Source organism: Balaenoptera acutorostrata, chromosome 1, assembly GCF_949987535.1.
Source record: "Balaenoptera acutorostrata chromosome 1, mBalAcu1.1, whole genome shotgun sequence".
Lineage (NCBI taxonomy): Eukaryota > Metazoa > Chordata > Mammalia > Artiodactyla > Balaenopteridae > Balaenoptera > Balaenoptera acutorostrata.
In genome coordinates this window covers 196,056,927-196,075,181 of record NC_080064.1, presented here as the reverse complement: position 1 = coordinate 196,075,181, position 18,255 = coordinate 196,056,927, and positions in this window count along the sequence as shown.

Sequence of the window (18,255 nt, the reverse complement as noted above, 5' to 3'; positions counted from 1 at the left end):
GTCACCATTTTCCTAGAACACCCTTAAAACCCACACCTAGGGCTTTTATTCTTGTATTGTAAAGATGTTTAATTAGAAAAGGTCAATCTTGGACTTCCCTGGTGGTGCAGTGGTTAAGAATCTGCCTGCCAATGCAGGGGACATGAGTTTGGGCCCTGGTTCGGGAAGATCCCACATGCCACGGAGCAACTAAGCCCATGTGCCACAACTACTGAGCCTGTACTCTAGAGCCCGCGAGCCACAACTACTGAGCCCACGTGCCACAACTACTGAAGCCCACGCGCCTAGAGCCCGTGCTCCGCAGCAAGAGAAGCCAATGCAATGAGAAGCCCATGCACTGCAACGAAGAGTAGCCCCAGCTCGCTGCAACTAGAGAAAGCCCGCGCGCAGCAACGAAGACCCAACGCAGCCATAAATAAATAAATAAATAAATTTATTTTAAAAAAAAGAGAAAAGGTCAATCTTAATATCTAAATGGCCTTGCAATAAAACTGAGCCACAGCATGGGACTTGTGGCAGCTAGTCCAAAAACTCTGGAAATAATGCAGATCAAACTTTTGCAAATGTAATTGAATATAGACCTACCTTGCTTTATATGATAGGTTTGTTTTTAAAACATTTAGACATAAATCAAATTTAGCAAAATAAAAACAGAGTACTTGCTGTTCAGTGCAAATCTGTGTTCCTTTCACAAGATGGAAACTCTTTCTGCAGTGTTGATATCTGCTTTCCAATTGATGCGTTTAGACGTTTGCAGTGTCGGGCATCAGGTCTGCGGTGTAGACACTTTCTCCTCTTCTCCCATGTTCCATCTGTCTCAACTCTCTTCTTTCCTCAGTCCCTCTCTAAGTCACGCAGAGTACCTCTCTAAACTCCCTTGAGATTGAGAGCCACAAATCTGACCACTGGGCAATATTTTTTAAAAATCTGAACAACAATGAAAGTGATCCTGCAGTCACATCCTACTTCCTTGCCCCCAGGTTACTCTGTCCACGCCGTGGTCATTATCTAGACTGGCTGGCTGGATTCTGAGCAGCTACACAAAGTTTCAGCGGTTGGGCTGATTTTTTTTTAAGTTCCATCATCCATCCTTCAGTATCATTAAAATCAAATTAATAGGCAGTACTGAGAACTTACGAGGTCCTCCCAGAGCTGTCCTGGGCTTTGTTGCGGAAACACTGAGCCAGAATAAGAGAGCAGCAGACTTTGGACCTGTAGGATCGTCACAGTTTTGTTCCTTACTTGGGTTTGGAGTGTTATTAGGTCACAATGTCCCCTGCGTGTCCACGAAGAAGGTACATTCCTAGTACCAAATGGGAAAGAGGGTGTTCCTTTGGAGTTAACAACGTGTGTGTGTGTGTGTGTGTCTGTCCAGAGGCAGTAAAGTGCTGGAGTTTGTACTCGGCTCCCAAGGCCAATGGCATTGATGTACACTCAGCTGTGCCAGATGACCTTGGGCAAGTTAACCCCTCAGTGCCTCAATTTCTTCATCTGTACAAGAAGGACAGTCATTGTACCTATGTCCTAAGGTTGTTGTGAGGATTAAATGGGTTAATTACACCAAAAGTCTGGCACATAGTAACAACAAATGTTGGTTATTACTTCTTCCCCATTGTTTGCAAACCACTCAGATCTTCCAAGGCGAACATTTTTGACTAGAGCTAGGAAATTATTAAATATATTTTTAAAAACTTTTAATTAATTAATTAATTAATTAATTAATTATTTTTGGCTGCGCTGGGTCTTCGTTGCTGCGCGCGGGCTTTCTCTAGTTGCGGCGAGTGGGGGCTACTCTTCAATGGGGTGCGCGGGCCTCTCACTGAGGTGGCTTCTCTTGTTGCGGAGCACAGGCTCCAGATGCGCAGGCTCAGTAGTTGTGGCTCACGCGCCCAGTTGCTCCGCGGCATGTGGGATCTTCTCGGACCAGGGCTTGAACCCGTGACCCCTTCATTGGCTGGTGGATTCTTAACCACTGCGCCACCAGGGAAGTCCAAGAAAATTATTAAATATTGATTGGAATTGATTCCAACAATCATTTATTCATCTTAAACCTACGTATGAAAAAAAAAACCCTTAATGTCTGCTTGGGAAAAGTTCTGGGAATTGTCGTTGTGGTAAAAGCTGCTTTCTAGAGCTTCTTTTGATATCAAAGTTGATATGGCATAAATGGAATACAGAGAGTAGTCTGGTGAAGTGGGGCAGCGTGTACTCAGACGTTCTTTTTCTTTTTGCGTTGCTGGGGGGAAGAGGGGTGTCCCTGATTTTGCTGACCTGGCCTCAGCTTGTGAGAACTTGGTGAGATTGGCAAAGCACAGATGACATCCTCATGTACCCTGGCCTACATGTCTATTTCCCATCTACACATGCCGGTGTCATATTTTCTATAGAAAGTATCCATCCATTCATTATTTGTTCAATGAAAGTGTGTGAGATTCGCCCACATTTAAAAGTGAAAGGCAAAAGGCAGAAAATCAAGAAATACTTGCCTGTGTGAAATGAGTTAGGGGATTAAATTTTTTTTTTTTTTGAAGAATGGGTTTCCAAACAATTTGATAACAAATTAGGTATTCCTGGCTTTATCTTATTTGATATCAGTAAAAGCATTAGCAAAAGTTGGCCCAATTTAGGAATCCACAATACTTTGTACTTCGTCTTAAGCCTCAGTTGATGCCTGTCAGTGTCCTGGAAGGTGGTTGGACAATTTTGATTTACTGCAAGGATCTGCCTTAGTCCTCAAGTCACTAAGAGATACAAAAGACCTACTGTGTTGATAACTTTTGAAGTTTTATGTGAACTGCTATTGTGTTAACACCGTCTAAATATTTTATTAGATAATTTCAAACATGCTTTAAATGCAGCTTCTTAAAAAAAACAGGGTTCAAAAACATTTCTGAATGCTGATCTAAACATCTAAAGACATTTAATTGAACTTGCAATAAAATTGTGAATCTGAAAACAAATTCTTTTGTTATATCCAAACACTGGGGAGTGGGATTTCAAGAGCTTAAATTTGAATTTTTTGTGATGATGCTTTTTCTTTTATTCAACTTTAGTTATCTCATCTGTACAAACTGGTTACAATTATAAATCTGTCTCAGACTCCTGGAAGGGCTGATGGAAATGATTCCAGAGCCCTTTACGGAATATTTAATTACTTTTCTACATTCAGCATAAAAGTTATACTTTATAACTTTAGGGAATTTTTCTTTACAGCTCTTATAATCTACAATCTATATTAAATATTTTATTCTTCTTGGCTTAGCTTAAAATATAACTCTGTAGCTAGAGACACACACTTGTGCGTGTGTGTGTGTGTGTGTGTGTATCAAAAACACAAAGTACTATCTTGGAATTTTAAAATCTTATCACTTTGAAAGCTAGCTAGTGTTTAATTTTGTTTTATTTTTTTTTTAAATTGAAGTACAGTTAATTTACAAGGTTGTGTTAGTTTCAAGTGTACAGCAAAGTGATTCAGTTATATATATATATGTATATATATACTTTTCCATATTCTTTTCCATTATAGGTTATTACAAGATATTGAGTAGATTTCCCTGTGCTATACAGTAGGTCCTTGTTTATCTATTTTATATATAGTAGTGTGTATCTGTTAATCCCAAACTCCTAATTTATCCCTCTATCTACCACTATCCCTCCCCCCACCCCCAATATCCCCTTTGGTAATCATAAGTTTGTTTTCTCTGTCTGTCCATCTGTTTCTGTTTTGTAAATAAGTTTCTTTGTATCATTGTTTTTAGATTCCACATATAAGTGATATCATATGATACGGTGTTTAATTTTTATCGTCGCATTTCTATTTTAAATTACGGAATGTAAACCTCACCTGATGTCACTCGGGATGATTTTTGATTTGGCATGTATATATATATGTACACACACTCACACACTCTCACATATCTACACATATACATGTACACAGTTACACACATATATGTATACATATATATTTATACACATATATATGTGTGTGTGTATATATATATATATGTTATACTTTCTTCTGAGTTGTGTTCTAGGGAGCCTGAAAGATGTCTTTCTTCAGATTGCCAAGATCTTAACACTTCTACTCCATTCACTTCATCTCCCATTGTACCACGAGAAAAGCACCAATAGCATTACCTGCCCTTAATGAGATAGAAAAACTCGGGCCTGAGTGCTTGTGTTGTGAAAGCCAGAGCAACAAATCAATGGCGGGGCTGCGGTTGTGTAAGTGGTGACCCACGGGGGTCGGGGGGGCCTGGCCCCGCTCAGCCCCCTCACTGGTCCTGTATGATACTACCCACAGGTGGATGGTCTCCCTGAGAAGCCTGACCTTGATTCTGCTGCATTTTCACACTGGCTTAACGTTAAAAACCTGGTTATTCTCTTCCCTTGTTTCACACCTGAAAACCAGCAAATGTAGGTCCTCTCCTAACTCCTTTCAAAGAGCAAACAACTCCCGTCACACCTGTGATGCCAGAATGTTAACCCCAAATCCCTCTGTACCAGCAAAACATTTAAACAATTCAACTTCGCTCTTCGTAGAAGCACCATTTTTGTACCCCTGACTTGAATCTTGTTCAAGGTACTGCTGAATAGCAGGCGAGACCTCTCTGATTTGTTAAGGATAACTTCAGAATCCCAGAGTCCCCGAATCATTTTATCATGAGGTTAGGTGGGCGTTCCATTTGGTGATGCCGGGTTTAAGATTCTTCCTTTTTCTTTTTGTACCTTTGAAAGAAACCACCGGGAATTCCCTGGTGGCCCATGGTTAGGACTCCACGTTTTCACTGACCAGGGCTGGGGTTCGATCCCTGGTTGGGGAACTAAGAAACCACGAACAAGAGAAGACCACTGTACCTGTCCTTCTCCTCAGGAACCAAGTGAGTCTTTTGCATCTGGGACCAGCTAACAGCAAGGCCCATTTTCTCCCTGAGACATGGCCGAGCTGCAGCTGCCCATCCAGAAGGTAAAGCTCAGCCCAGCTGCCTGTGTTTCAGTCTTTACAGTATCTTGATTTGGACCTGATTAGTCAAAAGAGAGAAAGAGATAAAATATCCAGAATGTTTAAGCTACTGGGGAATAAGCACTTTAGGGATAGATAAAGAAAAAAGCCTAGTATTTTCAATAAATGGCATAGTAGTATGTAAATATGTTTAGAATCTTAAGGTCAAAGACGTTTTGTTATGTTTAGAAACAGACAAATGTATTAGGCATAATTAAATTTGCTCATAAATGATTATTTCTGATTTATTTTAAAATGAAAGTTTGAAAGAATAATCCAGGACAAAAAAAATCCGCCATTTCTTCTATCTCTCAACCACCCTCTCTCATATTTTTGACAAAATAGAGGAAGCACCCTGCATCCTCCTCTTCCAAATGTTTCTGGGTTCTTTTCTCCTAGGTTTCACACTGCTCATCACTTTCTAGCCCTGTTTTCTCAAGTTATGGAGGGTTGTTTTGTTTTTTTGACAGAGTTTGGTAGCCTTGCTTTAGTGCCAATAGTAAGCAAAAGAGAGTTTGAAATCTTAAAAAGAAAAGTTTTCCATTTATAAGAACTAATGATCAAGCTGCTGATGTTTAGGTGTTTCCTCTTTGGTAGGAATGGATGCCTGATCAGCCATTCTCATAGCTTATCACCTCCAAAAAGCACCACAATAAAAGTCTCTGCACTTTCAAAAAGATTAAATCCTCTTTCATTTACTTACTTTTCATATTTAAGGGAACTACAAACATTTAGACAGTGGTATGTGGTTATAGAAGTGGATATGACTTATATTTTCAAATATAGAAGACTGATCACTCAGCTTCTCTTATCAAAGTGTTATCAAGCATCCTCTAGCATGTTGGTCCTTTTTATGGAAAATACAGTAGACGCCTAAGACGTTATCCTTGCCTTTAAGGAACTTACAGCATTTGAAGAGAGTCTATTTGTTTGTTTTTGTTTTGGGGGTGGGGGGAAGGGAGTTTGATTTGGTATTTTGCTAAGCTAGTTAATTCCTTTTTCACCTGGTCAGTGAGAAAAATAAAATGTAAGTACTATATCCGAGTATAGCATTTATGTACTCTGAGATCTCTGGTTTCTGATTCTCTTGGCTTTGAAAGTATAGTAAGACAATTCTTCTTATAAATAATCATAAATGCAGACCTCTTTCATACCATATGGACATTGGAAAATATTTATAAAAGCTTATACAATGCCGACATCCAATTTCTACTATTCAGTTGCCTGGATTTTATAAATCTTAAATGTGAGTGTTAGAATAGATCCATATGGTCTTTTAATTAATCTTCCACCATTTCCAACTGCATTTCCTTTATCTGTTTGAATCTAAATATTCTTTTACACTCAGTTACATGCTTTGTACCTTTAATCTGCAACCCCCGACCAGCTGAATTTACACCAGTGTAGCCTGCAGAGCTGCTCACCAAATACACAAAACCAGGCACCTTTTGAATGACACCCGCTGGCTGGAGTGCTGGTGATAAGAAGAGCAAGGGGACAGTTCATGGTCACATGGGAGACAAAAATATATTGTGATAAGAGCTGCCACCATATTACCTATGGGCTTCAGAGGGTCCCAGTAACTGGTATTGGGAGACTTGAGATGTGGTCTTAGTTTGAGAAATAAAAATTACTGCTCAGAAATTATATTCCTTGGGACTTCCCTGGTGGCGCAGTGGATAAGACTCTGAGCTCAATAAGACTCTGGGTCCAATCCCTGGTCAGGGAATTAGATCCCACATGCATGCTGCAACTAAGAGTTCGCATGCCACAACTAAGGAGCCCACGTGCCTCAACTAAGACCTGGTGCAACCAAATAAATAAATATTAAAATAAAAGAAATTATATTCCTCTTCCTAAATTATTCTGAAGGGGCCATTCTTGCACATTGTTCGTTTGCGGTGTTAGTTAGTATTTGGCTTTTCCCATAACAAGACAAGAGGTTGATTGGAACAGAAATGATCAAAGTGAAAAGGAGCTTTTCTGTTGTTTGTGGTTGGGGGCAGGGTGGGTGGGTCTTGTTCTCCAGAGATCTCTCCATCCTTGGGACAATTTTTGATGGGTAGACGTTTCTGGGTCACCAGCAGCTGAACCTGTGAGAGCAAAGATGAGAATCTTGAATGGAACTGAGAGTTTTTGCACTTAAGGGAGTGGGTCCTGGGCAGTTGAGTCAGGAAGGCTTTTTCTTCAACTTCTGGTTTTAATTTGGGGCAAGTTTTGGGGCTAAAGGCACAGTGAGAGCTGTCTGCCAGACTTTTTTTTTTTTTTTAAATCAATCGGACACATTGTTTGTTCCTCTGGGTTTGATAGACATGTTGTAATAAGGTCCTGAACTGCTCGCTACCTCTTTATGTACCTTCTGTCTAAAGGCTTGTTACTATTGTGACCTATATTCATGCAACCACAAACAATGGGTTTAACCATTAACTTTCAAGCCACCTTTAAATGAATTCCTTTATACGACGAGAATTATATGGGTTTCCACTGGTTGCTTAGAGGAAAAAAGAAAAGGACTCAGGTTGAACCAGATTATTAAGGACCTGGGAGTTGGTTAGGATGCCCCTAGACCGGGCAGATAACTTGCCTTGACCTGACCATGTCAGGTAACACTGTTTAGCTGACAATCCAGTGTCCCTGAAAATCATAAGGCTTTCTGAAGTTGGTCTGTCTGTGAGTAAAATTGAATTGTGGCAATATCTTGTATTCATTGAGTTAAACCTCGCGGTCTATTTCAATACTTAGTGTCCATTAAGGTACAATTTGATGTTAGTTATCTATTTTCAGGGCCCTTCCTGGTGAGCCTTGGGAAAGTTACAGGCTACAAAGAATACATTGTTTTCTCACGTGATAGGAAACACTGAAATCCTGTCCCTTTAGGTTCATAATTATCTCTATGAATTTTCTATTTTTAATTGAACAGCAATCCAAATAAAGGGTAGCTTCCAGAAAACTATACAATCCAGTAGTGCCTGATGTTTCATGTAAAATAAAAAGACCATCCCATTGGAGTGGGGAAACTGACCTTATTTGGATGGCTCATGAAATACCATCAGTAACATAGGAGCCCATTTGGGGTCTTCCATAGTTTCTACGTTTTTGCTTTTTAAATGGGGTGTAATTTGCACATGCTGCTTTGCATCTGTTGAACTTATGCCATAGTGTAGGATTTTTTTTCCCCCCATAACATTAGAAAAGCCTTTTCCTGTCCTTCTGGTAGATTAATTATTTTTCAGAATCTATCTCTGGGCTGCTTTAACCTGCTGGCTCCAATTTTCAGATCAAGAAATAGAAACACAGCGAGGCCAGGGGATGGGTTCAGCACAGTGCAGGAATCAGCAAAAGCCAGCCTCGTGGTTCCAATCCTGAGTTCACTGCCTGAGTCATCAGGCAGTTCCCAAGTAACTACTTCATTTATTTATTTTTCATTTATTTATTTTATTTATTTATTTCTGGCTGCGTTGGGTCTTCGTTGCTGCATGCGGGCTTTCCCTAGTTGCGGCGAGCGGGGGCTACTCTTCGTTGCGGTGTGCGGGCTCTTGGCGAGCGGGCTTCAGTAGTTGTGGCACGCGGGCTCAGTAGTTGTGGCTCATGGGCTCTAGAGCGCAGGCTCAGCAGTTGTGGCGCACGGGCTTTGTTGCTCTGCGGCATGTGGGATCTTCCCAGACTAGGGCTCGAACCCGTGTCCCCAGTATTGGCAGGCGAATTCTTAACCACTGCGCCACCAGGGAAGTCCCCTGAGAAACTACTTTAGCGTCAATTCTCTGATTCATAAACATACAGGCTGCTTCTGATTAAATTACTTAATCTGCTTCATCAATGCTTTGACGTATTTATTGTCTATGCTCTCATTTAGCAATTAATTATATAATGTGGCAGGTTTTTCCTGTCAGTATTTTGTATTGTTATTTAATCTTTTTTCTCTCCAACTTTATTGTGTTGTTATTTATTCGTGTACACTTAAATTTGTATTCCTTAAGAAAGATTGAGCCATTTGTGAATTTCCCAAGGAAAAGAACTGGCACCTATAATTCTTTGCGGCCTCTCAAAGGCATAAGGCCTTGCATGCAGATTGCTGGAATTTGAATTGATCTCATTCTCATTAGATAAAACATTGTTTTAGGTCTTGAAGCACTTCTCTGCTGGTATTAATTGATGAATTACTGAAGTAGAGCTCTTTATCACCTGGTTAGTATCAAAGTAACCAAAAAATACCTTTAAGTCATGGGATGCTGACAAAAGTATTTGTTCATAGGTACAAGTGCCACAGTGTCTGAAGTTCCCAGCCTGTTGTGAAATTAACAAACAATTCCCACGAGGACCTATATAAAAGTCAAGGGTACAACACACCAACCCATTATGATTTTAGTGTATAGGCAATGCTATGGGCAGGTTTTCAGTGGGTACAAGGCACTGGGATGGGAGACTGAGTCAATGTGCTCTTTATAATATTGTTATTATTATTATTATTATCATCATTATTGATAATTGTGAGACTAGACATTTCTTGATCATTACCATATGATAGTCAAAAGTGTTAATTAACCCTCACGACATCACAACATCCTTATGAAGTAAGTTCCGTTATGACCATATTTTATATATGAGGAAACTGGAGCTCAGAGATGCTGAGCAACTTGCCTAAGGTCACACAGCCAGTGACTGACATGGCTAGCAATCAGGTGGCCTGGCTCCAGGACCTGAGCTGAGAAGAACAGTGCTGGGGGGAGGATGGGGGGACAGACGAGGCTGACTGTGCAGATGAGACTTGGCCTGCCCTCGATTTCCTTAGAATTTTCTCTAAGGTAGAATCTTTGTCTATGACGTATCCCCCGTGGGTCGGCCTAAAGACACATGAAGCCAGTGGAGAGAGGAAATCAGTCTTTGCAGAAGGTATTTTTTATCATCAGCAGCAAAGTTCTTGCTGCTTGGAGGAGGGCAGTAAATGACACACAGGAGGAGACTGGATCCCACACCCGCAGCAGAGCTGGCAGGGAAGACAGAAAGCTGCGTGATCAAGCAGCAAACGTAGACCCATTGACTTGTGCGTGGAAGTTCAGGGTCTGGGAGCCGTGACCGCAGCGAAGTAGGAGAAAGCTGCCCAGGGCACATTCCTCCTCAGGACAGCTTCTGTTCAGCCCCATCAGATCACAACCAGAGAACCTGCCAGCTGAATCAGGTTTCTGGATCTTCCCCCTTCTTTTCATTTTTGTTTCCTGCTCCTGTACGTAAAAGTCCACCCTGAGGTGCTGAAGACAATCTGCTCTAAATTTTCACCTAGTATCATACCCATTGACTCTGCACAAAACACTGGAGCTGGGGTCTATCTATTCCTCCATTTTTGTGTGTAAGGGAGCAAAGCACAGATGATGGAGTGACCCATGGCACCTGCACACTTAGCTCGCACCTGAGCTGGGGCCAGACCCAAACCCTCCCCCATCTCAGTGCCCTTTTCTCCCCTACACTTCAAGCTGGAAATGTCTCACCTGGGTAACCAAAACTTTCTTAGGCTCAGTTCCACATCTGTAAAATTGTGATAAAATTGCTTCCTCGTTGGGGGATTTGTGAAAAGAAAAAGATAGGATAAAGCCTCCAGAATGCTTTGCATAGTATCTGAAACATGGTACTTTTTGATAAAAGGAAGCAGCTGATAATCAATTATTAATCATCAAACAAGGTACTACAACCTTTTCTAGCTAATTTTAAATTCAAGTTCTGGGAGAGCAGAAAACACCTCTAAAAACCAACCCTAATATGTGTTTACATCTGTTGATATTTACGGCAGCTTGTTATTTATATCTAAGTGAGAAGAATACTACATAGCTTTCTCACATTATTCGACAAATCCAATAATTTCTTGAGTGAAGAATAACTAAAAGAGCAATAAATTTAGTTTATCAGATTAGCTCTAACTGATCAATGTTGAGAGAATGGAGCATGGAGTATATATACTTTGAGGAATGAGGTCCTAAATAATTTCAGACAGAAGGAAAAGGGCAGAAAGAGAATTATAGGGGCCATAAACCTCCTATGTAATAATTTATTTTGGCTTAGGCTTACCCAATCTACATGTTCCTGGAGCTAAACAATGCTAAGGTAGACCTAGCCACCTGCATGTTTTTTCTCATCCACCATATTTCTTGCACAGATGTATGTTTCTTTCCCCTGATAATTGTATTTAAGGAGTCTGAAAAATCATAGAATCCCTCTGAGCAAGTATCTGACTTTTCCTGATGTTTGGAAATTCAGGCATAGACAAATGACTAAGCTGGCAAAGGAAACTTAATTCTGTTCCCAACTTTAAATTCCTACGGGAACGTCGATTGGGTTTTCACCATATTCATATGCCTCCTAAGGAAATGTTCCCACTGATGAAGGTTCAGAAGGAGAATTCTAAGAAAGAAAATTCTCCTCCTTTCTTGGTTCTTCAAAATCAGTCATCCCATAAGGGGTTGCTAGTGTTGGAGGGACTCCTGCAGGGTGTGGGGGGGGGGGTGGCTCTGCTTCATCGTGGGGACAAGGACACTGGCAGCAGAAGTTCTAGGAAGTACTCCTTGGCGTGAGCCCTACAGGTTTGTTTTTGTATCCATTCAGCCAGTCTGTGTCTTTTGGTTGGGGCATTTAATCCATTTACATTCAATGTTATTATCAATATGTATGTTCCTATTACCATTTTCTTAATTGTTTTGGGTTTGTTTTTGTGGGTCTTTTTCTTCTCTTGTGTTTCCCGCTTAGAGAAGTTTCTTTAGCATTTGTTGTAAACCTGGTTTGCTGGTGCCGAATTCTCTTAGCTTTTGCTTGTCTGAAAAGCTTTTGACTTCTCCATCGAATCTGAATGAGATCCTTGCTGGGCAGAGTACTCTTGCTTGGTTGCAGGTTTTTCGCTTTCATCACTTTAAGTATATCCTGCCACTCCCTTCTGGCCTGCAGAATTTTCGCTGAAAAATCAGCTGATAACCTTATGAGGATTCCTTTGTATGTTATTTTTTGTTTTTCACTTGCTGCTTTTAATATGTTTTCTTTGAATTTAATTTTTGTTAGTTTGATTAATATGTGTCTTGGTGTGTTTTTACTAGGGTTTATCCTGTATGGGACTTTCTGTGCTTCCTGGATGTGGGTGACTATTTCCTTTCCCATGTTAGGGAAGTTTTCAACTATAATCTCTTCAAATATTTTCTCAGACCCTTTCTTTTTCTCTTCTTCTTCTGGGACCCCTATAATTCGAATGTTGTGTTCCTCTCTTACTGGTTGTTTGGCCTGAGGCTTCCAATACTAGAGTTTGTAGGCTATTGTGTACAGCTGGGTCTTGGTGCTGAGGTGAGGAACTCGGTGAGACCTCACTCTGATGAATATTCCCTGGGGTCTGAGGTTCTCTGTTAGTCCAGTGGTTTGGACCTGGAGCTCCCACCGCAGGAGCTTCAGCCCAACCCTGGGCTCATGAACCAAGATCCTGCAAGCCACTTGGCAAAAAAAAAAAAAAAAAAAAAAAAAAAGAACAATAACAAAGTAAAAAATAAAATTAGACTAGGAAACTAACAGATATATTAGGAAGAATATAAAAATAAATTATAGATGAATCAACAACTGGAAGGTACATCAGTACCACAAAAAAGAGGAAGAGGGAAAAGAAAAAAAAAGGGGGGGGGAGACCTTGGCTGTGGAGGGCGGGGCCTAAGCAAGGATGATGTTTGGGTGGTGGGCGGGGCCAATGCTCAGGACCCACAGGGCTGGAAAAGGCCCTGGGAGCCTGAGGGGGTGGGGCTTAGGCTCAAGCAACAGAAGGGGCCCAGGCGTGTCCTCCACCTCTGGTCTCAGAGGGCAGGGGACCTCACCTGGGAGCCCAGCAGGCTTCCTGGGCTCGAGTGGGCGGGGCAAACCCCTCCTCTCCTTTCCTGCTCCTCTGGTTTGGGGTCTGGGAAGGCCCCGCCCACCTGCCTCTCCTGATCTTCCTGGCCTCCCTCCTATGCCCCCAAGGGCCCATGCGGCCTGGAGGGGGGTTTGGAGGGCAGGGGATCGGCCTGGGAGGTCAGCAGGGGTTCCTCTCATCTCCTTGGGCGTCAGAGCCCCCCACCAGCGGCCGGCAGGCGCCCTAGTTGTTGGGAGACACTAACTCTGAGTCTTCCCACACCGCCATCTTGACTTCGCCTCTAAAGGATCTTAAAGATTATGTCAAGCAGGTCTTGTCAAGATGTGATCTGTGAATTTGGACATCACAGAAAGCCACTCAAGAAGGGACCATGACATGTTAATCCTCTTCTCTTACTGTTTCACTTAATCATTCTCTCTCCCTTTGGTGATTTTTAAGAAAAGGAATAAGATCTAGAAGTTTGTAATAAGAGGACCAACCCATATGGAATATGAAGATTGTCACTTTACTCTTATTAATCTTAATTAATCACATATCATGTACAATTGGTTCCTTAAGATGGTTATTTTCGACATACCTAACAGTGAACCAGTTGAGTTGCTGTTTTCACTTCTCTCTTCTTCCCGCTTTAGTCTAATCTCAGCAAATAATTACATATATCAAGTGCGGTGAAATCAAGTGCGGTGATCTCACCCTTCTGTTGACGGACTCTGCTGGCCTCTGCTCTCCTGGAGATGCGGCCACTTTGGCTGCAAAGCCCGGTATGGTCACCCCTGCAGGCCAGAGCCCGCCAGCTTCACATGGAACTCCTGGGTTAACTGGCTGTCACAGTGGGACCTCAGGGCATATTTTCTTGTCATTTAACTGTTTCTGAGCTGTCCTTTCACAAACAGTCCTTACAATCTTGCTTTATTAGTTCTTGTCAAACTGGAGTTTGCATCCATTATGGAGTTTTCAGATTTAAACCGGTTTTCATGGCCCCATTGGGTCTTCATCCTGAGGAGTAACCAGGGTTACACCTGAAGGAGGGAGAGCAAGGAGCCTCGATAAAGGGTCTTGTGGCCCTTCAGTTCCTTCACTTAGTTATTTCACAAATATTAATTGAGTGCCTTATTCTAAATGGGTACAGTGGTTCTGGAGATACTGTGGTAGATAAAAACGTAAACTCTGATTTTCTAGGCATTTTTCTAGTTCGGTATGCGATTGAGGCAAGTCAGCAAGCAGTTAATCAGAAACGAGGGGTCACTGGGTATGGAATGTCCACAGAAAACGCTGAGCTCCCCCAGCGAGGAGTGAGTCCTCTGACCTCTTTCACGGCACTTGTCACTTGCTGCCTTGTGGTGGTTCTGTGTGTATATGTCTTTTTTTTTTTTCTGAACTATAAGACAAGATTTTGGGGGGGGCAAGGACTTTGTCTTATTTATCCCTGTGTCCTCCCATGCAGGCAGTTCAGTTCCTAGTATGTAATAACCACTCAAATGCTTGTGGGATAAAAATGTCATCTCTCCCTCATGATACTGGCTTTATACGGAAAAATATTATGCAAGTGAATCCCAGCCTCCAATTAAAAAAAAATTTATTTCATATTGGAGTATAGTTGATTAACAATGTTGTGCCAGTTTCAGGTGTACAGCAAAGTGATTCAGTTATACATACAGATATATCCATTCTTTTTTAGATTCTTTTCCCATTTAGATTATTACAGATTATTGAGTGGAGTTCCCTGCACTATACAGTAGGTCCTTGTTGGTTACCTGTTATATATATAGTATTGACAGTTACTATATGTTAATCCCAATCTCCCAATTTATCCCTCCCCAAGCCTCCAATTTTAATCCTGTAAGGAGAATATTATAATATCATAAAAGAAAAAAGGTTATAACACATGATCCCAGGAGCATACCTCATTCATTAATGAGGTAACATTCATGAGGAAATGAGTAAAATTTCAAAAAGCGTTTAAGAGCTCCTACCATGGGCAGACACTGTTGTAAACATGAGGGTGCTTCAGTAAAGAACCCAGACTTAGCCCTTCCGTCATGGAGCTTAAAGCCCAGGAGAGGAGATGGCAAACAAACTCGGATTGAAATTCCAGGTGTGTTCAGCCTCTTCTTCTCTCCCACGTGCTCCTGACTAACCTCAAGCTCCAGGGGTCATTGGTTCTTTGCCCTGGAGGCAGGGATGGAAGCACAGTTGACCCTTGAACAAAGCAGCCATCAGCCGTGCCTGCCCTCTGCGCAGTGGAAGATCCATGTATAATTGATGGTTGACCCTGCTCTTCGCAGTTCCTCCCTTCTGCGGTTCTCCATATTCGTTATTCCAAATCCGCGGATTCAACCAACTGCCGATTGTGTACTGTGGTATTTACTATTGAAAAAAAATCCACATATAAGTGGACAGACGCAGCTCAGACCCGTATTGTTCAAGGGTCAACTGTAGGAAGAGGGAAGCTCCGAGGAGTTTGTGGGGGAAGTACCGACCTAAAAGGGAGGCTTCCAGCCCTCAGCCATCCGTTCCCCCCCACCTCCCACCATCCCCGGTTGGCGGGGGAAATGCCTGGGTGAGCCCTGGCCCTGCAGAATATTTACAAATCAAAAGCTGCTCTCAGGACAAAGTCTTCAACTTTCTCGGAGTTCCCAGAGAACGCCCACCCTGTGGACCAGAAAATAGCTTTGCTTTACATGCATTGCTGAGATGTCTGTTTTGCTGCCTTCCAGAGAAACTTCAGGGAATCAGAAGCAGCATTTCCAGTTTTATCAATGCAGCTTTGATTACTACAGATATCCTGGACCAAAGTATTGATATAGTTTCTTCTGATAGTAAAAAAGATGCCTTCTACATTGAAGATAGTCCTAAAGAAACTCTGAGAAATGCAACAATTTTTTTGCGTCGAGTGTAATGAGTGTGCTAGTTAGGACTTGGCTCAACTGTGCCAAACCAGGCAGCGCTTCCTTTTCCTCTCACACAAATGTGGGTGATCTGCGTCTGCTATGGCCACACCACGAGCATCAGGGATGCAGGGTTCTTGTTTCTCTCAATATGTGCCTTTCACCACACAGTCAAAGATACTGATGATACAGCCACATTCCACCCAGCAGAAAGTTAAGGGTGAATTAGAGTGTGGTGCATCCTGGGGTTTGCACATACTACTTCTACTTGTATCCCACTGGCTAGATCTTAGATATACAGCCATGTGGCAGCAAAGGTGGCTGGGAAAAACATTTATTTATTGTAAGGATCATATATCTAGCTTTTAATCTCTATTTTATTTATTTCCTCTCTGATCTTTATTATTTCTGCTGACTTTAGGTTTTGTTTGTTCTTCTTTTTCTGATTCTTTTAGGTGGTAGGTTAGATTGTTTGAGATTTTTCTTTTTTGAGGAATGCCTGTATTCCTATGAACTTTGCACTGAGAAGTGCTTTTGCTGCAGCCCATAGATTTCGTCTGGGTGTGTTTTCATCGTCATTTGTCTCGAGGTATTTTTAAATTTCTTCGTTGATTTCATCGTGGATCTATTTTTTTTTTGTTTTTTTAGTAGCATGTTTTTTAGTCTCCATGTAATTGTTTTTTTTCTCATTTCTTTTTCTGTGGTTAATTTCTAGTTAAATAGGAGGATTTTACTCACAATGAGAAGACAGAGGGGATATTTGGAGACAAGTAGCAGTTTCCGACATTCTGGGCCAACTCGAAGACTCTTGCTACCGCTGGGGCAAGATATGATTGTGCTGCAGGACTAAATTATAGCTGTTACAGAGCACTGGGTTTCTCCAGAGAACATCCAAATCCATGCAATCTGATGCAAACCACTGTCTCAGTTTGAGCACGGTTTGCAGCCAGCAGTGTAGTGCAGGATGGTGGCTTTCAATGGTGGGGCAGAGATGGGTAAGTTGGCCGGACTAATTTAACACTAAAATTAGTCCTGTATATTGCCCTGGATCATTCCAAAGCATTTAATCTAAGTTTTAAATGTGATGCTACCTTATAAATTAGTAGGCTTCTACTGGAATGAACAAATCGACTGAATTGTGAACAAATCGACTGAATTGTGATGAACAAATCGACTGAATTGTGATGACACTGAAGCCAGTGTATACATGGAATACCATTCATTTAATCTGGGGACTTTGGCTGTGTCTTTGAAGTGGGAACTGGAATTGTTTTAATATGTGTTTATTTGATATTGAAGATGGCTTTTCTGGTTCCAGAGATGAGAAGAGCTCAAGTATGAAAAGATAACAAGCCATCAGTGTAGCAATGAATGAGGATTCTCTAAACTTGTATTGCCCAATACAGCAGTTACTGGCTATTTAAATTTAAATCATTTAAAATGAGATTTATTTCCTCAGTTGCACTCGCCACATTTCAAGGGCTTCATAGCCCTTCATGACTAGTGCCTACCATAATGGACAATGTGGGAGGGGAACATTACCATCTTTGCAGGGAGTTCAGCTGGACTGCACTACCTTTACTCTTGAGGCAGAACCAAGCTGAAGTAGTCAAATAATGTACTGCATTCACTTTCACATTTAATATTATTGCCGAAATATTACATTAAAGGAATGGATAAATTCTGATGACAAAGGTGAACAAGATACCAGAAGAAGGGATCAGAATCAAGATAGTAGGAAGTGAACACTGGTGCATATTATGGACCAATATATTGGATCACGTATATATATTACGTTCACGTTAAGGATCCAAAACTGGGCTCAAATCAGATGAGACTTGTTCTTCCAGCAACAGGAGATCTAATACATGATGGCCTTGATTGGATTGTTGAGTGCCGTTGTTCTAGAAATTCATCAGTGTCATTTTGGAGACTTTTGAAAATATCGGGGTGCTTAAACTATTGCTACCGTTTTTATTTTCAGTGGATTCCAGAGGCCCGCTATCTAGTATGTGATCTCTGACACAGTCTGTCATCTCTTGCAGCAAATTAAAAACCAAGATTGCCCCATAATGGGCAGTGGAAGAAAACTGTTCCAGCTCTTTGCTGATACCTTGTGCTTGGGAGAATGGCAACCTGCACTTCAGCCAGCATTCGTGTAGCTGTTACTAAATCTAAGGCATTTTGTAGGACCTTTTAACCCTATCCCAGTTACATTTTTTTTGTTTTGTTTTGTTTTTTTAATTTTAATTTATTATTTATTAATCTATTCATGGCTGCGTTGGGTCTTCGTTTCTGTGCGAGGGCTTTCTCTAGTTGCGGCAAGCGGGGGCCACTCTTCATCGCGGTGCGCGGGCCTCTCACTATCACGGCCTCTCTTGTTGCGGAGCACAGGCTCAGCAATTGTGGCTCACGGGCCCAGTTGCTCCATAGCATGTGGGATCTTCCCAGACCAGGGCTCAAACCTGTGTCCCCTGAATTGGCAGGCGGATTCCCAA